Here is a 12859-nt window from a genome sequence, read left to right on the forward strand (position 1 = left end):
GCATCCGGTAAACTATATATTAATATCACTTGTTGCATTGTGTGTAGATTCATTAAGTCATTATTATACTCTTTGATAGTAAGTAAGTAATGGACGTTACATGTTCCCCAATGCAATTTTTTTCGAATCGAATTATGTATACAGAAACAGCAAAAAATGAAACAACATCTTCATGACATTTTTCAACACTGTGCATCGCAAATTGAAAACGAATAAACACAGATACGTCAAGACGTAAAAACAAAGTGAGAACACAAAGAGATTGTTATCGAGTACCATAGACTAAAAACTAGATAGTTATTTGATACACAAATTTAACACGAGTGAAAATGCGCCACATTCGCCAAACGTGAAAGAAAAGTGAGTATGTTCGGTTATATCTTTTATATCAAGAAAATATTTTATCGTCGGTAGTTACCCTATGCTTACGCAAATATGTTGGAAGCATCTTGAACAAATGTTTTTTCCAACAATTGCCTAGAAAATCAGTCACTATATGTTTAGGTTTCAACGATTTGACGTTTATAGTAGTTAGTGGTTTTACGTTAAACTCGCATTGTTTATCGATCGGAAGCATCTGTTAGATACCCTTATCACTCCCAAAAACACAAACACACCGGTATTATTGCCATGTGAGCTTTATTTATACAAATAGACGATCTCATTCCACAAGTAGTGACAAGTACAATAAGCCTAGAACGTATCGAATCAAGTTGAGGGAGAGAGGGTCGATTGATTTTATAGTGAATTTATTTAGCAAACCGTACACGACTGACTGAGTGTTGTCATCGATTCCGACTGTTGCGATCTTAAGGAATGTCTAAGAAATTGTGGAACACAACAAAATAACGAATTAGGATATTATTTTCAAGTATGAATCGATAAGATCGATCATCCAAAGAGCCAAAAGATCGATAGCTGTTAATAAATGTGTAAAAAATATAAACTATAGTAGTTAATACGGAAATTAATTGAACAATCTAGTCAGACTCGAACCCCAGTAAGTAAGACAAAAAACAAATCACAATACTCCACTTCCAAATTGTACATATGATTCAAAGAGATGAAAAATATACAATGAAACAAAAATGAAGGGTAAAACTCTTGAATAAGCTCAAGTATGAAATTGTAAGTGATATTGAGAATTTGCATTTCTGTGACATTCAACACATATTTCTGTAAGAAAAAGTAGTCGTTATTATTTTTACATACTAGACATGGATAAATATAGTGGAAATATTTTTATTGATTTTCCCGTTAAATAATGGTTAAAACTCTTGGTACCCCTCCAATACCGCATTAGTGAACCAGTTGAACTGTCTACCTTTCAAGAAAAGTAACAAATACTTATTGGAAGTCCGGAAGTATTGTTATCGTCTGAGACGAATTAAAATGCAATGGGAAACGTATGTATGGAAAACAGGTCGAAATAATCACATAAGCGTTTTTCAGAATCAGTGTTAGCAAGTTTGACTGTACTCTGAAGAACCAGATATCCGAAACCTTGGGAAGATTTCGCTTCTAAGAACATGCAAATCAATCTGGCATGTTTGAATTGTTCGACAGTTCTGAATACTCTGAAAAGTTGAATCATCCTGAACGTTAGGCCTGTGATTAATTTTCAGGAATACAAGATGCCTCCTTAGCCGTGCGCTAAGATGCGCGGCTACAAAGCAAGACCATGCTGAGGGTGGCTGGGTTCGATTCCCGGTGCCGGTCTAGGCAATTTTTGGATTGGAAATTGTCTCGACTTCCCTGGGCATAAAAGTAATATACGCATCATGCAAACCCATATATGCATCATGCAAACCCAATTTTCTTGAATACGAGAGCTCAGGGCATGGTATCTATCATATCAAAGGGACTATAATTCAGCCGATCCTCTATGAGTCGCTAATGAAAGGAACATTGACTTAAGCATACATCGAGATGTGGAATAGAAGTTCCTTGGAACATTGTTCTAAAGAACCATCAGAGTAACCGAGAAAATCATTTTATTATGGCGTCATTTGAATCATTTGTTTGATAAACTGCATATATCCATTTTACACAATTTCGAGAAAACAACAAAAAACTATTTTTGATCGAATCTTTCGATTTCTTCGATACAGATCAATAGTTTTTGTCAAAACTCAACACCCTGAGGCACTTACTAGTGAAAGAACTGTAAGCAGTACTCGATAATTGTTCTTCAAAGTGCGTGGACATATATAGTTCTCAAACAAACGAAAAAAAAAATCATACATTTCTGAACAACATTTTTTTTCGTGTTTTTTGTCAGAATACGTATTTTTAGACGAGGATTCAGAATATATAAAAATCATGTTTTGGGCAAAAATGTTATATATGCAGTTTCTCAAACAAACGGTTCATTTGCTTACATGAGTCGATATCGAGTCAAAGAACATCGACTCACGGAGGGCCTATTGTAGCTTGTGAAAATAATGAATGAAATCGTATCGGCTCAATGAACCTGTTGTGATGTTTAGCGTTGCACGTATACATCGTTCAGGACTTGGTTGATCGGGTAGATCGCATGTTTTTAACTCCAGGACGTTTTGGAGAACCAGAAAGGCCTGTAGTAGTTTCTAAAAGTAATGACTGAAACCCTATCGGCTCAATGGACCTACTGGGATGTTTAGCGCTGCACGTTCGTCCAGGACTTGGTTCTACGGGTACATCGTATGTTCTGAACTCCAGGCCGTTTTGGAGACCCTGAAATAGGTTATGTTGATTAAAAAACTCGATAATTGCATGTCTTATGACCACATAGATATTTTTGAACATATTCTCAACATTGGACATTTTTTTAGAGATATGTACTGCAGAACAGTTTGGACGGCCTAGGACATCCGAAAAACATAATTCAACACCCTTTTAGTTCTTTCTATACTAGTTTTGGCAGGATCGAGCGGAAAAACCCAAATCTGTACTTCAAATCAATGTAAAAAAAAGTCGTCCTGAAAGGGTTAACAAACACACTTTGTTCCTTCCCGAAACTCGCTTATCCTCTGAGTTAAATGTATTTTGATGTTCAGTGCGTATACAAACAAGAACACCAATTGCGTTATATTAGCTTGTATTAGCGCGTTTGACTCCTCCCGAATTCCCGAGTTACCTTACCGACCTTACCGGCAGGTTATTGGCAAAGCGACCGCGACTACGGAAGTGTTTTCGTGACGGAACGATTGGGTCGGCAAGAGCCGGATAGTTCGTGTCTCGCAGAGGGTGTGTCTCGTTTTACGCGTGAAAGTCTGAACTGGTCGGGATTCAGCTAAACCGCACCAAGCGGCTTTTCGACTGACTTGTGATATTTTGTTCGTTCAAGGACAACGGAAATTGTTCTATATTTATTTAACCCTTAAATGCGCAATGTTGTTTTAAAACAACAAACCGAAAATACGTTTAATGTTAATAATTTCAATGGTTATTTACGTTAAAAATATTTCCGACGATTTCTAAAAAAATCGCCTTGCGCCTTTAAGGGTTAAGCATACTTTGCAATAGGATATCCTCAGTTATGGGGTTAAGGGATATCCAATACGATTTGCGATCAATTAAATCTGATAAACGAAAGTTTGAGCAGAAAAATCGGTAATTTTTCGTTGGCGCTTGGTGTGATTTGGCTGAACCCTGACCAAGTGAAAAGTCGCTCCTGAGAAAAGCTAGCGGCATATTCAGGAAGTGCACATTTGTAAGTAAGTAACAATTAAGATGGCTGAAGCAGAGTTCTCTATTCCCTTTCTGCATGGAATGAATTGTTAGACCTGGCGGATCCAGGTCAAGATGCTGCTGGCCCTTGAGAATCTAAGGAAAGTAGACGACGAAGATGTTCCAGATCAAGATCACCAAAGCGACGTTGACCCTGCTAATTGATGACTGCCAGTTGTCGTTTATTAAGAACTAGTCGACCCGGCAGACGTTGTCCTGCATAGTAGGCGAAAATGCGCGTTCTGAGCTGTCCATGCGAAATATCTTAATTTTAGTTTTTCATAATTTCTCCACCCTTACTCGTGATTTTTGCATGAGAAAATATCATATAAACCCGTCGGAAACCAGAACGGACATATTTGCTGAAGGAATGGAGAAAATCTATCCAGCCGTTTTCGAGTTATGCGGATACGAACACAGGCCATTTCATTTTTATTATATAGAAGATTGTGTCCATGCCCAAGATATCAACAATACAATACTCTAGAGGTGTGCACCACCGCGCCACGTCGCCGCCGCCGACATTTTTGCATCGGCACGCCGCCGTTTAAAATTTGTCACGCCGCTGATCTATAATTTTCCACGCCGATTCAAATTTGATGAAGTCCGCAGAATTTTCACTGGAAATTCCGAAGATTCAGTGGAATTTCCGTAGAATTTTCTGATGGATCCCTACAACAAATTCTCCATAAAAACAAAGAAAAAATTCGTGCGGTAATTTCTAAGGATTTCTCATTTTTTCCAAAGAAATTCTCGTTGAAATTGAATTTTGAACGGAAAAGGGCCGTTCAGCAGAAAGCCATTTGGCCGAAGACCACAAGGTAGACAAGGTAGAATATGTCATTTGACCGAGTAGACCATTTGAGAGAAGACTATATAGCCTAAAGTTTTTTTGGCCGAAAATGTCATTTGGTCGAGCAGTTCGTTTGGCTAAAAAATCGGTTGGCCAAATATCTCAATTGGCCGAATATACCCTTTGGCTGAAATGGTCCTTTGGCCGAAATGGACATTTGGCCGAAAGTGTCGCTCGGCTGAGTTGGTCATTTTGGTTATTTTCGAGACATTAACGGAAAAATTATTTGAATTTCGCCGGAAAAATCTGATCAACTTCCCCAGAAAATTCTCTAAGTTTTACCAGAATAACAATTTGGAAATTATCTTCAGGTCTTCCACGGGAACTACTTTCAAGTTTTGAAAATTCTTTAGAATTACCAAGAAGAGCTCTTAGGATTTATCAAAAAAATTGTTTGGAATTTCAGCGGAAAATTCTTCGGATTTTATATTCAGAATTTTCACGGGGGAGTTTTCCAAATTTCTACAGAAAAATATTAAGAATATCCGTGGTAAGTTCCTGTTGAGTTTCTGTTGAGTATTGACTCTTCAAAGTTTCAGCGGAAGATTGTTGAAAATGTACACTGACAAGAATCCAATGATTAATTATTTGCGAGCGTCTTTTTAAAAATCCAATCTTATTTTTTATGTGTGCTACACATACGTTTAGACTGTAGCATTCCACACATAATGGTTATATGAATTCGCATAGCATATATGTGTAAACACACATAACCCTTATTAACAAATAACTTTTATGCGGATACTCCTATAGTGGGTAGTTATTAACGCACACATAACATTTATTTGTGAGTTTCTTGAGATTTTTGCCTATAAAAATGTATGGATTTTTATTAGTGCAGATTTCAACAACAAAAATTTAGTTTTCGGAAAATTTCTCGGAATTTTGAAAGAATTTCTTTGGATTTCTACAGGAAATTATTTGTACTGTCCATACGAAATTTTTGCAAAAGACCATTGAACAAAATTACGTAACCTCTCTACTTTTAAAGTCGATACTGACCTTTAAGCCAAAAGTCATCTAGCCAAATTCCATTTGGCGGGAACGAACTGAACGTTTATCTGAAACTGCTATCAGGTCAAGTCAAGTGACATGCAAGGCCGAAAAGAACATTCAGTTGAACTGGTAATTTGTCCTACAAATCTGTTTACCTAACAGGTTATTTGACTGAAAATGCAGTTTGGTCGAAAAAGTCATTTGACCAGATAAATCATATGACCAAAAATGCAATTTGGTAAGAATGGTCATTTGGCAGAAATAGCCATTTGGTCCAAAAATGTCCTTTCTGCAAAACAACCATTTCGGCCAAATGGCATTTTCTGCAAAAAGTGTCGTTCGGCTGAATTATCATTTTGCCAAAAAGTCGTTTAGCCGATTAGAACATTTAGCAGAAAATGCCGTATGGTCGGAAGGGTTGTTTTGCAGGAAGAATATTTTCGGGCCAAATTGTTCTTCCTAACAAATTACCATTTCTACCAAACGGTATTTTGGGTCAAATGATCTATTCGGTCTAACTATTTTTTCCGCCAAACAACATTTTCGGATAAATCATTTGACCCGTTGGGCCAAAAAACATTTTCGGCCAAATGGGCCATTCTGTCAAACAACCATCTCGGCCAAACGGTATTTTAGGCTGATGACCTATTCGGCCAAAATACCTGTTAGAGAAAACGACTTTCTCGGCCCAATTACCAGTTCAGCCATATTTCGCTTTCAGCCAATGGAATTTTCCAAGAATTTCTTATGACCAAAAGACTAGTCTTTAGATAACCGAACTTATGTTGTTTTATCTTTATCATAATGAAAACAAACTACCACAATAATAGGACGCAGTTGCCTATCGTTGCGATATTTTTTGAAGGTCAGTCCTATTGTTGCGGTATTGCCTGTATTTCTTTTGGGTATCAATACCACAACAGTAGGAGCTTAGTACTACCGCAATAATAGGCTCAAAGGATTCAAATTTTTAATGAAAAATGTTGGTTTTTCATCATTTTGAACGGAATTTTGTCAAACAAAAGCTGTTCTAGCGGTTAATTCGAAGGATTTTAGCGTATCCGCAATTGTTTTTAATGCAATTAAATCCAGAATGGACTATTTAAACAGTACCGCAACATTATGGCATACCACAACGATAGGACATTTTACCCTAGTTCTCGTGGAAAATCGGAAAATAATCTTCAAATGAATATTTTGGAAAAAAAATTGTGAAATACAGGTGAAATACAAAAGATTCTTCCGTTATTGTCTTTAATATATACCGGGGCCCCTTCTTAGCCGTGCGGTAAGACACGCGGCTACAAAGCAAGACCACGCTGAGGGTGGCTGGGTTCGATTCCCGGTCCCGGTCTAGGCAATTTTCGGATTGGAAATTGTCTCGACTTCCCTGGGCATAAAAGTATTATCGTGCCAGCCTCATGATATACGAATGCAAAAATGGTAACCTGGCTTAGAAAGCTCGCAGTTAATAACTGTGGAAGTGCTTAATGAACACTAAGCTGCGAGGCGGCTCTGTCCCAGTGTGGGGATGTAATGCCAATAAGAATATGAAGAAGACATACCGAAAAAGAAAAAAAAAATCTTAAAAAAACGTATTTAAAAAATCGCCACGCCGATTCACGCCGCCGCCGACCAAAATTCTGGCAAACGCCACCGCTGAATATCGGACGGGCGTACACCTCTATCCATATGTCGTTGCTCATGCAACTGGGATCTGCAAATATACAGAGGAACGGCGATATTGAATGCGCCTCGTCGTTTTCGATGACCTCTTTGAGCGTCTTGTTGGTGCCGGAATGATTCTGGATGAGGACACCAAAATCTGCATGCTCCTACGGAGCCTTCCTCCACGGGCTTGCGACTTCGCTGGACACTCGAACATATGACGATATTTCCCTCGACGTGGTGGAGGTCGATGAATTCAATCGACATCTCGAGAAAAAAAGGCATGACGATAAGGATCCGCAAATAATACATCAAGCAACAGAACAGAAGAAGAACGAAAGCTCATCGAATGCGGATGCTGACCAGAATGTGAAGGTAAAAACTGCACAAAATGATGAAAAACGTTGTGTGTACTGTGGCGGAAGCAAACGAAACCAACATGGCCAGCGGCAAAAACTTCTTCAGCTCGTTGAAATTGTTCGCTGGTGGTTTCATCACGTTTGCTGACAGCAAGCGCACACAAACTCAAGGCGAAGAATTCAAGTTGTAGTATTCCCGATCAAGAATGCATAACAAAATTATAACAAGGGGAGTTATTTATTTCAGAAAAATAATGTAACAAAATGTGTTATAAAATTGGCTGGTTAGTTGTTAAAATAACAAAAATTATATCAAAATTCCCTCTAGCTGTAACATAATTATATCAGAGGTTACCTTCATTTCAACATTATAACAACCGTTGATATGATTATGAGGTACAAAAATCTACTTTCATGGTAATTGCCTACATCACGTATAAAAATGTGGTACGCTACAACGTCGGATTTCCATCCATAATGTAGGCAATTAACTTTTTACTAGCTATTAACATCGAACATTGATTCAAGTTATACTGGTGGTGATTACCTCCGCTTTTTCCCAATATCAAAAAATGTAGGCAATTATTTTGTGTAAATATACATAACTAATGTTGTTTTAATTTTGATATGAAATAAATCTGGCCGAAGACACATTTTTATGGAATTATCTAATTATAACACACGTTGTTTTAAATAACAACCATTGATAGAATTGAGGTATAATGTTGTGATGTATTCCTGATCGGGTTCGGCATCGTTTGTTCCGGTCTCCGGATCTTTCACAAAACTGGTTTCAACGGGCAAGCTTTCTAAAACAGGCTACATGCTGTGTTTTGATTCAAATGGATGCGATATCGTTGATGCTGAATGGAACGTTGTTGTGGCAGTAGGCCGCGGTCTGTTTTATTTGCGAATCGCAAAAGCGTTTGTGACAGCATAAATAACACCGGCGGCTAGGGCACCGCAAGCTGCCGTGGAGAGCATCCTAAAAGAACAATGTGTAAGTGCTGTATGCAGGGTAAATCAGACAGTCATCTGTTTCCTCCAGTGGTTGACCGAGAAGCATCTCGTGTACTATACATTGTGCACACCGACGTCCCCACAAACAATTTGAGCTGAAGAAGCTAGATTTTTAGCTGAATAAGGCTATTTTTGGTCGATGGATGGTCAATCATTGAGAAGCTTTGCAAGATCCGATGGGACGTGAAGCCATAAATGAAGAGCTAGTTGCTCACGAAACGGGGCATGGAGGCTGGCTTCACGGCCAAACGGCCAGAAGTTATCGGCTCAAAGTGGATTTACAGAGTTTAACGCCAAATGCGAAGGCCAAATCGTCAAGCAGTGTTGGTAAAAACTCAAAATCTCAAAACTCATGGATGATTCAAATCAAGCGTGAGTTGAAACGCACTCAACTCAGCATCTAAAAACTCATGGATGAGTTGAATCATCCATTTGAATCGTCGTAGGTTTTCTTTTGTTCTCCTTCGTTAAAAACAGTGAATTGACGTCGTATAAAATATTAGACACTCTTTATGTCGTATAAAATGTCGTATAAAATATTAGACACTCTTTTATGTATAAGCGAAAATTGCCCGCAAATTGACTTCAAATGCGTTTTAAACCAAAATGATTTTTGGCAAATGAGTGAAATGATGCGTTTTAGCATGAAAAATTCAAGCGTGATGCATTCCTTTAAAATCGCAGACGATTTTGATCGCACGGGAGCGCTCGTTGATTGAGATTTATGAGTGATTTTACCAACACTGTCGTCAAGTGCAAGGCACGGTTGGTTGCTCAGGGGTACGCCCAGCAAACAGGAATTGATGTGAACAACATCTCCACTCCAGTAGGATGCCAGTCAACGTGTAAAACGTTCATCACGGCGGCGTCGAAGCGTTCGCCATTTGGAAATGATAACTACATACCTATATGGGCATCTAGATGAAGTCCCCAAGTAACCATTAGCACTATATTACGCCAAACCGCCATATAGGGCCATTATACGGCTATTTAAAAGCTTATAAGCATTTATGTGGCACTATATGGCCGATTTGGCGTAATATAGTGCTTATTGGTTACTTGGGTCGTCTTTATGCGGAAACCATCCGGCTTCAAGACTGTGGGCAAGGATAACCACGTATGGGGACTTCGACGGAGCATCTATGATTTACAACAGATAGCCCGTTTGGACGAAGTGCTAGTGAAGAACGGGTTCAATTCTTGTTCGTCTGATTCTTGCTTGTACGTTGAAGATAATGGAAAGGCGAAGGTGTTCCTGATGATATATGTTGATGATCCGTTAATCGCATCGCTGGACGAAAAAGAACTGGGTAAGGTTTGTAAAGGATTGCGAGCGGATTTTGAGTTAACCTGTCTGCGTGAAGTAAGGCACTTCCTCGGCGCAATTATATTGAGCAGCTGCTGAAAGTTTTGGGAATTGAAGAGTGCAAAATATCGAAGTAATCGCTGGACCCTGGCTACATAAAAATGGTCTATGCTGGAGACGTGTTCACAGATCCAATGTCATGCCGTAGTCTCGTAGACGGGATTCTAACCTATCCGTCATTGCCACACTAGACATTACTACGACAGCTGCGATATTATGACGGAAGTTCAAAGAACCCAGGAAGCTCGTCTCGACGGCCTCGACGTTCAGGAGGGCCTATCTTAGTTCTGGAGGAAAACCTGGGATGCCTACCCTTCGTGTGGTCGGAGAGAAAGGGTCGACGACGCAAGCACATCGATATATTGTCTATCCGGAACAAAATTAGTACGCTTTTTATACCGAAGTTGGATTTTTCTCCAGATTCAGGCAACTTACCCAACTTCGGAAATAGTGCGCTGGATTCACCTATTGATGAGTTAAACAACGCAGCAACTAGTTTGACACCTAAAACTTCGGAAGAAAGTTCGGTTCGGAAGCCCTGACGTCCGAATTCTAATTTGGTGCTACACCGACAATACGAGAGTTCAACCGATCGTATGCTGGCTGACATTATGACAAAATCACTTGGACCAAGATGGGTCAACTTTGAAATTAAGATACTCTTTCAGACTAACATTTGAAAATGGCGTAACAGCCAGAATGCTCGGACGGTTCAGTGAGTGCCCTTTCATGCTACATGAAACTCTTATACACGCTTAAAATCAAAAACACAATGATGTGTTTGCTTCACACAAAACGGGCATCTTTTGGAACCACACATAAATAGAGTTTTGATTACGATTGCATTAGTGGTCGATTTCATCATGTGAACATATGTACAGATTATTGGTTCTATAGGGAATGTAAAATCAGTTTTATGTATTTGGATTCAAGCTTTTTAAACGGTCAAGATAGGCTTGTGGAAGCATATTTTGACTACACTGCCGTTAAACACATAGTTGTCCCATGTTTGCTGGGATTTTCTATGTACATGGGACAGTTATGCATATAACGGCAGTACAGCACCACTAGCGTTCTTGTGCTTATGCTTTTACTCATTACCCATACTGATTAGCTGACGCATGGTGCTTTGTTTTCAAAGTGCTGCCATCCAAAAGACGTTTTACCTTCATAAATTTTCCGGCAACACAATATTACCACTATTGAAGTACTAATATTATCCAACCTGCATAGAACGTATAAATGATTATCTATCTGATAATCTGATGGCTCATTGCGGCTCACGGCTTCTTGTACCCGGATCAGTATCGAAAGCCATTTTTTTAGGATTGTGAGCATTGTGGCTCGCCAAAGACGATAAAAATGATACCTCGATTTCACCACCATCAATAAAAACTCGTATAATGCTGGGTGGCTAACATTGACTTGACGATGGTGTACCACAATACACCGATTCAACGAATTCTTTTTGACCACTGTTACTTGAGCCTTTTCTGATCTTGGTTTCATTCGCCGTCATGCTTTGGACTTTATAGATATTTAGTTACGTGAATTCCAAGAATTCCAAGAAGGATTGAACGTTTTGCAGTTATTAAAATCTGTACATCCATTGCAAATTCCTGTATGTCTTCTTTCGTGTAATGAACCCTTGAGCCGTTTATCCTACTACGAAAAATGCAATCAATATGGAAGCATTGTTGAGCCATGTATGCAGTGTGCATTGGTTTTGATGTTATGCAAGGAAACATTTTTTGGATCACAATTAGGATAGATTCCATCTATTTATTGATTTATTTTATTTTCTGCCACATTATACCTGTTTCATATTGTTTAGAAATTTTCTAGTATTGTATTCTAATTTGGTTGAGGAGATATACTTTGGTTATATGGGGACAAGAATGCAATAACACCAGGTGAATAATCAGTATCACTTACAATAACAATCAGAGCATCACAATTAAAGTTTCGGAATACCAAAATTTTTTTGTAGGGCAAGTAAAAAGTGGAAAGCAGCGCCTTAGATTTACCATGTAAATAGAAATCTGCCAAACACGGAAGCACATACTAACATAAGCTTGTAAAACAATGTTCACATTTCGTCAGCCAGTTTTCAAAATTGCAGCATATGAGTTCAATTTCATTTACTTAACTTCCTTTGCAAGCTTCAATGAATAAAACGCGTACACCAACGTGAATACGACTGATAGACGTTAGGCAAATTATGTTTCAAGCACGACATGAACATGAGCCTACTGAAAGACTCGAGTGAATCTGAGTTAATTAACGAGAGCGCAGAAGAAATAAACACTGATATGACAATATTGAACGAACCCATTCCAGGTGTGTTTAGCATATTATAGTTTTTAAACTAAGCAGAGGGGTTAAACTGAGGACAACAAAATATATTTGTGAAAATGTCGCAGCACCACATACCGAACAAGATAGGAACAAAACGAATATTCAGCAGAAATCTCTAAACCATAATAGTGAAATAAACCGAAACCAAACAGAACTATGAGCAAGACAAAACAAACAATAGCAGAAATATACCTCGAAGTTCATTTCATTCCTCAAACAGCAGAAGGCAGCAGTCCGTGTAATCCTATTAGCTACTCGTGGCAGGAGAGACATTACAGCATTCTAAATCCAGAGCAAAGTAGCTCAGCCAGCAACTCTTGTAAAAATTCGGCTACCGATCGACACATAAAACTACACATACTTCCACACCTTTGGCCATGGAAATTGACGGTTGAGCGAAAATAAAGTAACTGGGAAAGGCTGGCATCAAAATCCATTTTGGTATTATGGAATTTTACTGTAAACACTAACGAATTGTCGAAAACAGCAAACCAACAAACGAAACAAAAAGTGAAATAAACTATATAA

Source organism: Armigeres subalbatus, chromosome 2 (assembly GCF_024139115.2).
Source record: "Armigeres subalbatus isolate Guangzhou_Male chromosome 2, GZ_Asu_2, whole genome shotgun sequence".
NCBI lineage: Eukaryota > Metazoa > Arthropoda > Insecta > Diptera > Culicidae > Armigeres > Armigeres subalbatus.